Here is an 11,696-nt window from a genome sequence, read left to right as displayed (position 1 = left end):
CCATGCTATATTGAGAATACTGAGGTGAGCTAGCAAGATTCTTATGGTTCCTAACCCTTTGAGGACTGCTGTTTTTGAAGATGAAGTTGGAGATGCAACCAGTTACCACAAAATGTGGTCAATTTCTGGAGGTGAGAAAGAGAATGACAAATATGAATGAATAAAAGAAATCCCATATGGCTGGAGCACAGAGGACAATTAAAGAGAAAATGGACAGGCATGAAGATGCAAAGAAAGGCAGATGTTATAAATGTTAGGAGCCAAGCCTTTTTTTTCCCCCCATACACTGTTGATAGCTTTTAAAGTGTGAGTGACATAAGAGACAAATATTTATGACTGGAATCTAGTGCTGCTTTGTTCTTACAATGTCTCACGATGCATGTGGAACAACCTGAGTTACTAAGATAAAGATGACTTTTGGTCTAAGCATACATTCCTCTGCCCCTTTTGGCACTCCTCAGAAACACACGTTGCTTATTTATCACCTCCTCATATGTTTCTATAAAATCATATGTATGTGTGCCAGTTTTACTTAAAGGAAGAGCAATTACTTAACTCGGTTGATGTGTTATGCTGGTCAAATAGTAAAATAATTAGTACTGAACCATTTAATGAGATGTGTAATCTTTTTCTAATATATCCTTCCCTAACTTTTTTCCTAAGCACACTGTTAATCTACTCAATAATACATAGTATAATTGTTCGGTCTAATCTCTTTTTCCTTCCAATTACACACGATGTTGCAAAAAAGCTCTCCAAAGATACTTTGGAGCAAATCTTCATCTCTTGAATACTGCAGTAAAGTTAAATACTCTCACCCCCGAAGTATCCCTTAGAGAACTTTCCTATATGTATATTTATAACGAATTGTCTTCTGATTATAGAATCACTTGATCAGTAGCATCGTGGTAACAGCTGATCGCTAAACACTGAAAATGATTCCATGTCCTGAGAAACAGGTAGTTTTACCAATTTAGTGACAGGCTATTTTATCCAATGAAATATTTTGCAGTCTGTACTTTCTCCAGTCTCAGACCAAAGAGGAGTTAAACTCTCTAGGAGAACTTGCTTATTTTTTTTTTAATATATTTTATTTTGTTTTGCTTTGCTTTAGTTTTTCAAAACCTCTCTCTCTAGTCCCAGTCCCCCAAGTTGCAGTTGGTTATGGTAGTAACCAGGTGAGAGAGCTGAGATGGTTCGGTGCAGATGCAGCCCCACTATTCATCTGCAAGTCAATGTGAAGACCTACATATACCGCACTCTCCTGCCGGAAGGCGAGGAAGGGAAAGTGTTAGGAGAGAAGCACAGCATCTTCTGTTCAGTGTGGCTGGTGTGAGATCAGACTTTGCATCTGGGCTCAATTAGAGGATGAGGAAAGGCAAAATGTAATGCGGTGCCCCATCTAGATAAAATAAGCATGGCTCTGAGAGAGAGAGAGTATCAAAGCACTGGGGAAAAAAAGATAGCTCCAAGCAAGTGTTCTGCTTATGGCGGTTCAGAACCATTATCTTCAAATACTAAAAGCAACATTATTATCTTTCATGATTTACAGTGGTTGAATTCAACGCAACATAGGCCTAACTCTTAACAGTTTTGAAAAATACCGCCTTATGTTGTTGTTACTGTTGTGACTTATAGAGGAAAGTGCAGCAAAGTGACAAGCTTAGACAGAGGACAATTTCAGACTGGAAATTGGGCTAATTACCACCTAGATGGAAAACAGAAAATCTGGAACCTACTATAACATATGGAAATGATTCTTTTAACAATGTGTGTGAGTGTGTGTGTGTGTGTGTGTGTGTGTGTATGTATGTGTGTGTGTAAAGCCAGACTAAAAGTCACCTAATGAGTTGGCTTTATTTCTTCATGACCATCAGTGTGTGTGTTGTTTATAACGTAGCCATTCTAAAAGACCACAGACACACAGGCATTAAGTACTTGTTTATGTTTGGCCTTTCAAAGGAGCTTGGTTGTTCCTGCAACATTGTTGATGGCGTGTTGATGCTCGCAGCCATGCCCTAGGCTTCTTCATAGGTGGTCCTTTAAAGCAAGAAACTTCTAACACGTGTTATTTAAAATGACCTTTGAAAATGAAATGTCTAATACAAAGGTCTAGAAACAAAAACATATTATTTTATCTACATTCTACCTGACCATTAAAATCTTGTTGAACCAAAGCACTTGGAGACCTTCCGCCAGAAGAATAGTCTTCCAATAACTAACTTACCATTTTTTATTTGTTAATATTAAAATCCTGTGAGACTTGTAAAGAACTAACACAAAGATCTCTAAATCTGTAAATCACTTGCTAGTTATTTTTTCTAACGCATCTGTGTTAGTCAGGTTTAGGAACAGTTGTGAGTGACAAAACCCAAAATAGTGACTTAAACAAAAATATGGTTTTATTTCTCTCTTACATGGAAGCCTGAAATAGACAGTCCAGGGCCAGACTGGCGTCACAATATCCAGGACACAGGCTCCTTGCACGATTTTTTTCCACTGCATGGCATCCATTCCCAGGTTACCTGGTGGCCTGAGGTGTCCCCTCCAGTCATAGCATCATGTCTGTACGTCAGGCTGTAGGAAGAGCAGAGGGAAGGAGACGGCCTCCCTCTTTTCCTGTATAAATACTTCTCCAAGTTTGCACACACTACTTACACTTTTCTGCATGTTAAGTAGTGTTTATTTCTTACATTTTAATAAAAAGGTGTATATTTAAGATGTGCCACATGATGATTTTATATATAGTGAAATGATTACTACAATCGAGATAATTATCCTATCTTCTTTTCACATTTTTTTTGTCTGTGATGAAAGAATCTAAAACCTACTCTCGAGTAAATTTCCGATATTCAACACAGGATTATTAACTACAGTCATCATTCTGTACAGTAGACCTCTAGGCAGTCATCTTGCATAACTGCAATTTTGTACCCTTTGACCGACAGCTCCCTAACTCCCCCGCCTCCCTGCCCCTGGTAACCACTCTTCTACTCTCTGCTTCTATGTATTTGACTTTTTAAAATTCCACATATAAGTGGGATCGTATCAATTTTTTTCTTCCTACCTGGCTTATTTCACTTAGTATAATATTCTCTGTTAGTGAGAACTGAATGCTTTGCCAAAAATTGTTTCTTTTATAATGGGGAAAAGATACAGTGGATATTGAGGGACCACGAGCGGTTAGTACTGAAAGTCTGTCTCTCTGTGACTCCAGTATCCAGGCGTGCCCATCTTCCTGCATACAGAGCATGTCCATTCCTATCAGAGGTCGATGACCACGACGCTCCATCATATGCTGAGTGTCCAGGATCTCTGGGTGATGGACAGTCTCCTTGTCAGCCTGAGTGTGACGTGTCCGGTCAGGTAACCTTGAGATGAAAACAAATGTTCTCCGCCACACAGAAGCCCAGTATACTGTGGTGGCATATAAACCAGGACACTGTAATTGCACTCCCATTCTGAGAAGGGGAGAAAGGGAAACCCACAGCAGCCACTTATCCATAGCAATGATCAGATCATGCCAGTTTGAAGAATCCAGACTCCCTCTCCTGGTAGGTTGTACGTTCCTCAGACAGACCACTGGGCAAGCTACTCATTCTTGTACTGGGAAGAACTTCCAAGTCCCTTGTGTTTGTCCTCTTGGAAATTCTTTCTTGGACACTAGGCTCCGTGACTACCCCTGAAGTTAGCATTGGAGGATGAACAGCCTGCGTGCCCCACTTTGCACCCATGCAGACTGGGGACGGAGAGCTCTCTTTAAAAGTTAACAGCTACAGTGGTAGATCAGGCTTGTGATTTCTTTAACAAAACAGTTTGCTCAAAAACCTAGTAGGCTTTCAGCCTAGTCAATTTTATTTGTGAGCAACCTCAGAAAAGTATTTTTTGGTAGAAAGAGTTTTAAATACTGATGGCTTCGATCTTTTACTTACTGTCATCTTTGTTCTCTCTCAGTCAAACAGCAGCTACATTAAGGAGATCTGAGATGGTGGTTTGGATGGAAAGACAATACCCTTGGTCTTGTCTGCCTGCTCAGAGCTCACAGACTTCCCACCACAGGGCATTTGTCTTTTTTTGAGGCTGACACTTTGTAGCTACTGTTTTCACTGGCAACAGAAGCAATTGGCTTTTTCAGTGCTGCAAGATGTAAGTTACCAGACTCTCCATCAATTTAGATTGTACAGCCAGCCCCTTCTTTAGCAGAAGTGTATTCCCTCCCATCCCTGTAGACCAGCTAGCGCTGTGCTCAGTCCATGACTCTGAAAGTGGCACCATGCAGGCAGCACACGGTAGCCTTCTGCATTCTCCTGTTGCTGTCTGTTCCTTGAAGGTCACCATATTTGTGGATTTAGTCTCAGAAGAATTTCATATTATATCTTGAACAAATAGTTATTCTTCAAAAGATGTCCAGCATACCCCCAAATGAACAGAAATCTGAAAATAATCAAGATTAAACTGAACCAGAGATCATCAAAACAATTCATATATTTCAAGTTCAATGAAAAATCAATTATCTTCACCAAATAAGGCACCATATGTGGCATAGCACATAGGTGCATCCCTTCATGTAGAATTAGAGTGTGTAAGGAAAATAACTTCCCAGGGCTTCTGAGGAACTCTCAAGTTCCTGCAGGCCAAAATAGAGCATTTATTTATTGATATCGCCATTATTCAGAGAAATGTGCTGGTTCTTAGTGGGGAGATTGATCAGAAAGAATTCTTACCACATGGACCCTGTCCTTACAAACTAATGATTTATAAACTTTCACCAACTACTTTATCCGTCTTCCCCTTCCCCTAATTTTAATTCCTCTCATTCCAGAGAAGAGAGGTAGTGACTGTTCTTTGGTATAACCAGTTCATGGTAGAACGTGGATTAAAAACTTAGCTCTCGTTGCACCTTGCTTTTTGCAACTGTGCTAAAGAAGGCTGAAGAAATCTGTGTCAATAACTGTGAAGTGTGTGAGATTTTACTCTACTTACAAGCTAATGTTAGCTTGCCACAGCATCGTGGATGCCTGCAGAAAACACAAAACTCCCGGGTCAGAGATGTAAGACTTTATTATTCGCAGCAAAAACAAGAGCCAGAGAGGCAGCATGTTTGCTTTCGCGCCCTGAGCCCCACATTCCCACAGGGACAACATGGATGACCTACATGGGTGCTAGTACACGCCATAGCTTCCTTTCGAAGAGAATGCTGAGCTTTGGGAACCCAGTGTTTCATAGCAGCCAGTAAGCAAGCCTGCTCGCAATGAGACATGACCTCCTCCTACAAGAAGTGGAAATAAAGAGCATTTACTCTTCATTCTGTACTGAAGCCATGCATGCTTGCCAGTCCCAACAAAGCATGTGACAGTGGGAGATACCCATGAAAGAATGTCTCCTAACGACCTGCAGAGACAGATAAAAATGGTGGGCGTATCTTCAAAAGCAGCACTTCTCAAATTGCATTATGCACACAGATATACTGAGGACCTTGGCAAAATGCAGACTATTTGATTCTGGAGCAGAGGCTGAGGTCCTGAGTTTCTTCAAGTTCCCGAGGATGCTCATGCTGTGAGTCCAGGTATCATACATCATTAAATAGCAAGCTCCAGGAGAAGTCTGGTTGAATCTGAAAATGGCTTACTTAGGTCACCTTAATCCAGATTCTTGATTCCCTTTCAAAGGAATTGAGAGTCTTTCTAGTCCACTGCCTAGGATTTAGTAGACTGTGAGAGCTTGCTAAGCTGACACTGACTGAAAAATTATATGAGACCACAATGTGTATTCTGAGTAGACCCCCAGATACTGATTGATTAATTTACAAAAAGAGATTGACTTAGATTATAATGTTCATATTGGCATCATCAATTCATTCTGTTCCTAAAATGAAGCCACATTAGAAGCCACATCATAATCAGAAGTTACTTTATTAATTCTTCATGAGAAACCACTTTCTGAGGACACAAAAATACTTGAAGTCTGGAAAGTCAGTTATTCTCTCCCTGTAGCCAGACCTGTGTAGGGCACCACATCACAATCAGCAAGTTGTTTGGTGAGTGTAGAATCAGAACAAGAGGAGATAAATAAATCAAACAGTAAATAGCATTAGTCTAAAATCAACATTGCTTCATTCATCTCACAAAAAAATTGGCAATTTTACCAGTGGGACAGAATATGCATAAAGTTCAGTAATTCCGGCTCCCTTTTCTCTGAGTGGTATGTACATCCCATCCATCTCCAAATCCTTCTCCCAGCCCCCAGTCTCAGTTTATCTCTGTGACTTTGCTTTGTCCATGCATACAGCTGACCAAATCTTAGATCTCTCTCCTTCCCTCCCCTTGGGAGTAATATATTCTTTGTTTAGATGTGTTAATATATTCAATCTGGTTTCTGTCAAGTTCTGTTTGCTGTATAATCATTTTGTCTTTAAAAGGTAATTTTTTTGCACATACTTCTTTTGAGCTGTTGCTTTCATAATTTAACTCTCAGAGGACAAGCTAATTTCCCTCATTTTTAACTCTGCAGGTGAGGTGAAGGCATAGCCCTTCCAAAAGACGTTTTGGTCTAAGTCCAGCCAATTATTTCATGGCTTATCTCTTCAACTGATTATTATTTGGGGACCCTGTTAGAATGAAAAAAAAAAATTACTCTGAGGTAAAAATGTTTTAAATGAGCTTTCCTTCTCCTTGAAAACTTTTACTAAAGTTGTCATTGAAGGCCACATGCATGAATTATGCTACCAATGTTCAGACCACATCAAATGTTGTGCAATATTCCTGTAAAATTTCAAAAGAATATGACATGAATATATATATGTATGTAACATATATTTCTGTTGGGGAAACTGACACCAAGTAGCTAGTACATTTCCCTGAGAGTTAGTGGTAGAATCCAGACCAGAAGCCACATCACCTGATTCTTCCTAAAAACATTGCCTCAAGGACAGAATTAAACATTATTGCCTACTTTGTTAGGCATAATTTATACAATACTATTCAGAGTTCTAATTTAAGATAACATGGATTCATAGTATTATGCATCAGACTGAGAGACTTTAATCAGCATCTTCTTATGTGAGCACACGTATGTTTTATGTATCTTTATATGTATTAGTTAGGGATTAAGTTCCATTGCAGATAAAAAGTGTCTGATAAACAGTGTCTTTACAGATCGGTGGTTTGGTTTTCCTTGTGTAACTGAAAGTCTAGAGATAAGTAAACTGGTCCATCCTGTTGGTACAACAGTGTTAACAGGGACCAAGCAATCTATCCCTTCAACCTCTCTGAGGGTGCTGTTGTCTTATTTGCACAGAAGGGCAGATAGCACTCCAACATCACAACCATGTTCCAAGTAAAAAGAAGCGAAGGGCATAGGATGGTGGAATCTGCTGTCTTTTGAGGAACTTTCCCAGAAGCTCTACCCAGTGATTTCTACTTGTATTTCGTTGTCTGAAGTATGTCATGTAACCACTCCACTTGTAAAGAAGGCTAAAAACTGTAGTTTGTTTTTCAGTTGGCCCCACTGCTGCCCTAACAGAATCAGCTCTTAAGTGTCAAATCAGAAATCTAGCCTGAGATTCAAAAGAAGCTGCTTCTTTTCCTGGCTTAGCCATTTCCTTGATCTGTGACTTTGAGCAAGTCACCCCATGTCTGTGAAACTCATTCTCCTTGTTCATGAAATGGAGTGAAATTAAATAGGTATATTTAGTTTTGAAAATTCCAATAAACTAAGTAGGTTCTTCTATATTGTAGCTGATCGTTTTACCCAGAAGTCCATCAGGGTAAAATAGTAAAAGTAAAAAGTAAAATAGTAGGCTTAGACCCGGAGGTGGATGTTTCTCGCCCTCCTGTAACTCTTACCCCTTCACCCAGGAGAGACAGTGAGGCGTAGGGCAGAGACACCGAGACAGATAAAAACAGACTGACCTGGCAAGCTTTCTGGTTTACACAATGCATCTCACAACTCTGGATGTCATTGGCTGTTGAACAGATAGCTGCAGAGGCCTCGGCTGAATCTTTTTCTTTTTTCCAACAGAAACTTTTAACCTTTCAAATTACTATCAGGAAGATGTGGGGCCTGAATATCCCAATGTCCAGGCTCATTTCTCTCCACCCAGCAGCTCTGCCTGTCCATGTAATCATGATCTAGCTGGGTCTCACTTTCATAGAGACAGTCCTTTATTTCTAGATAGAGCTCTCTTTACAGTCCTCTTAGGTGATATACAAAGAAACTCATATGTTACATCTTATGCATCTGACTAGTTCAACAAAATTCCTAATTTCAATAGCAAACTGCTTCTGTTCTTAACAAGCAAATAACTTATTTAACAAACACACAGGGTTCCTAAACTGGAAGCAGTGTCACCACGTGACTTCATGTGTGGGAGGGGGAGGCTTGCAGCAAATGAAGATTCTCCCCAAAACCCTTAGCCGCTACAAGAACTCAGCCTCTGGAAGTTTCCTTTGGCCCTAGACTCCTCCAGGGGCACCTTCTTTGCCAGTTATCCAGGAACTGAAAATTGCTGTTAATATGATATTATCAAGCCAATCTAAGTGGTCATCCTTTTTCAAGTGTTCACTGATTACTCCTCTTGGGGTCCCTTTGGGGATGTAACAAACCAGAAGCAAAGCACCGTGTCTATTCATTTATTAGGGTCTAGCACAGTGATACGTGCAGTCAGGCATTATTAATTGATGCTGTTTCCATAGCAATGACTCTCACCTAGAGTAAACTAATACACTTACAGGTTTGCAAAATACACTTGAACACATAGAGGTGCATTTAAAAGAACATATATGTCTGCTATTTAAAGCCTCTGGACCTAGAGTGTACATGTTTGGCCCCTATTTTGCAGCAAGAGTTTGTGGTGGTGTATAAAATGCCCGGGAATTAGCAGCAGCAGATGCTCTGTTTTTCTCAATAGTGAGAAACGAATTACCATGCAGGGTACTGGCGCTGAACGTATCATCTCCTGTTCAGATTCCTGAAAATAAGTGTGTGCTGTGAGCTTGTGCTCACTTCAGACAAAACAGCGCCTGCAGCAGCAGTGATGATGGCTTGGTCTTGGTCTGGACAGAGCTTTGCTTTGTAGTTGTTTATGTGTCCTCTTCGTTAGGGGCAGTTAGAATTTCCCAGAATCTCAACAGCCTGCTCTCTGCCTTTGTTTAGACTTGCTATATGTCACAAACGCAACGGGCACTTTGAGGAGTTGTGATTAAGAGTAAGGAATGGAGAGCAGAGAGGTCGCAAATGTTTGGATGGCTTGTTAGAATTTAGACTCTAAAGAACGACTTGCAACAGCTGAAGCCTAATTAAACCCAGAAATCATCAGTATTTTAATGTAGAGACAAAGACTGATGCCCAGCGTTAATGTGAAAAATGAAAGCTCTAAAATACGGCCTAAACGCGGTGTGAATTTACAACACAAAGAGTTGTCTGTCACCTCTGCCCCGTTCCAGGCTTAGACTGGATATCGTATGAAAATTAGCTGTAAGGTAGGCAAGGCATGTTAGTTTGTGCCAATTTTACACCCTTGACTTTTGAAAAATATATGTTCTAAAAAGTGTACTTTGAAGAGAGCAGCTTTGTGTATAACATCTCACATTTGAGATTTTAAAATGTTTTTATTGTTTTTGCAGCTATCAGTCTTACGTGTTTCAGCCAGTTACTGTGTTTGACCTGGATCGTGACAAAATCAATTTGGTCAGTCGTACAGAAAACAATTGTTTATTAAAACATGGTAAACTCATGACGCTGACTCAGACTATAATTAGCAATAGATGTATTTGTGCTCCGAGGAATTATGAGACTAGTCCTGTGTTGACTGGATAATATGATAGTGTCTTCCCTGAATATGCTTTGTGCAGTAACTAAACACACGGCGGCTCTTCCATCTTGACTTTCAGAAAACTTCAGCAAAGTCTGTCCCAAAACGTATTCATGACTAAGAAGGAAGTAATCGTACAATGCTACTTTTGGCTAAAATGTGTCCCACTTCCTAATATGAATTTTCACATGGTGTAATAAGCTCTTCTTGCCCATTAATGTACTAGTTAGTTTAAATCAAGGTCCAAAATGAAAACTTGCTTCTTGACACACCATCAGTTTAGTTCGCCAGTTAGCTAACACACATAAAATCAAAGACAGACATCAGTAAACTGTCTTTTTTCATAAATGTAGCACAAATAAGCAGAAACCATGCAAGCACGGCCACCAACACTACATTTACAAAAGCTCTGGACCAAGCCATCAGCTACAAGGGAAACGCTTTATTAACTCTAGTCTTTCAATTTGGTTAAAGCTTATGAACATTTTAGCTGGTTTTCCTCTGGGAACTGTAATGATTTGTTCTATAAAATGTAATCGTTATGCCTTTATGCATTAAAAAGAATGAGATGGCTAGAATCATATGGTAATATTTCAGAACATTTTTCTTTAAGAAGTAATCATAATAATAAGTACCCAGTATAAACAAAGTTTATAAGTCCTATTAAGGAAAAATTTTACTGTGAAGTAATTTGACCACTGGAAGAATGCATTAACAAGTTAAAAAAGAAGTATTTATAATACAAAGGTTTCATTTGGTATCTTTTACCTGAACGGTACATGTCTCTACTAGGTAGTAGTTATATGTCACTTCCCAATTTATAAATGTAGGTAATTTTATGACTTGTAAAGCCATACAGATCCAGTGTATAACGCAGGTTAATGTACCAGAGCTAGTAAAAAAAAAAAAAAAAAAGGTATATTCATTCAGACCCTCAAGCAGGCAAGCATATCTAGTCCTAGGAGGGAGGACCAATACAAAGTTCTGTGAGTGTCAGCAGCACTAGTGTACAAATGTAGCTATGTGCCACTTGTCAAAGAAAAGACCATGTACTAAAAAATCCAAGCCTATACTAATAATAAATTACAAACAGCTTCTTGTATTAAAAGACATAAAAGTGACTAAACTCTTCTCTCCCAGAATCCCTTTAGAACATGGCTGTCCTTGGAAAACTCCTCTGTGGGTCAACAGGTTATGAAAAAACAAAGTAGATGGTATTGTCCAAATTACACGAAGTGCTTAAAAACACTTAATCTGAATTATCTTGTGGAGGAATTTCTTTTTTTCCCCCAGTGTTTCAGAAAACTGAGGCGTGAAAAAAGTAAGCAGTCCAAAGTCACAGAAAGAATTAGTGGCAGTTATAAAGCCAGAACCTTGTTTTGTAAAACTTGGTGCTTGTTGCACTGTGACCACCACCATTGGAAAGGAAATAGCCAGTGCTTGAGCAAGAGTGGAGAAGATGGGATGACCCCATTGGGGACGTGTCTGAACTGCTTTGAGGGTCACCTGAAACACCAGTTCAAGTCACCAGTCTGTAGCTCAACTGGGGAGAGAATCCTTCAGTGACTTCACAGGGACTGATGCCTTTGGTCACCTTTGGTCACCTTTGGTCGAGGTGACACCCTGCAGCTCTCTCCCTGGGCAACCCGAATAAAGTCCAAGCACCAGATATTTATTATCTCAACTCTACACTCGGCGAGGGCAGGAACCACGTGTAACCCCAATAAAACTGGGTTATCTCGTTTTAAAATTAAATAAGTAAACATGACTTTAAAAACCTTGCAATGGTAATCTAGACCATTACTGAAAGTTTCCTTAAGAATGTGGGGAAAAATTCGCCAAATTATTCCCACAGCAATAATAATACATCTCTTTATTTCTCTCT

The 11,696-nt window shown here is 39.6% G+C and overlaps 1 protein-coding gene across 4 annotated transcripts in view; it reads left to right on the top strand.

The window, feature by feature from the left end:
* The window catches only part of NEGR1 (neuronal growth regulator 1), a 779,356-nt gene that overhangs the window by 627,330 nt on the left and 140,330 nt on the right, over positions 1-11,696 (top strand). The window lies entirely within an intron of this gene.

The sequence above is a fragment of the Camelus ferus genome, chromosome 13 (assembly GCF_009834535.1).
Source record: "Camelus ferus isolate YT-003-E chromosome 13, BCGSAC_Cfer_1.0, whole genome shotgun sequence".
In the NCBI taxonomy this organism is placed as follows: Eukaryota; Metazoa; Chordata; class Mammalia; order Artiodactyla; family Camelidae; genus Camelus; species Camelus ferus.
The sequence above is the reverse complement of the archived record's forward strand: the minus strand, read 5'-3'. Positions and strand labels throughout refer to the sequence as shown.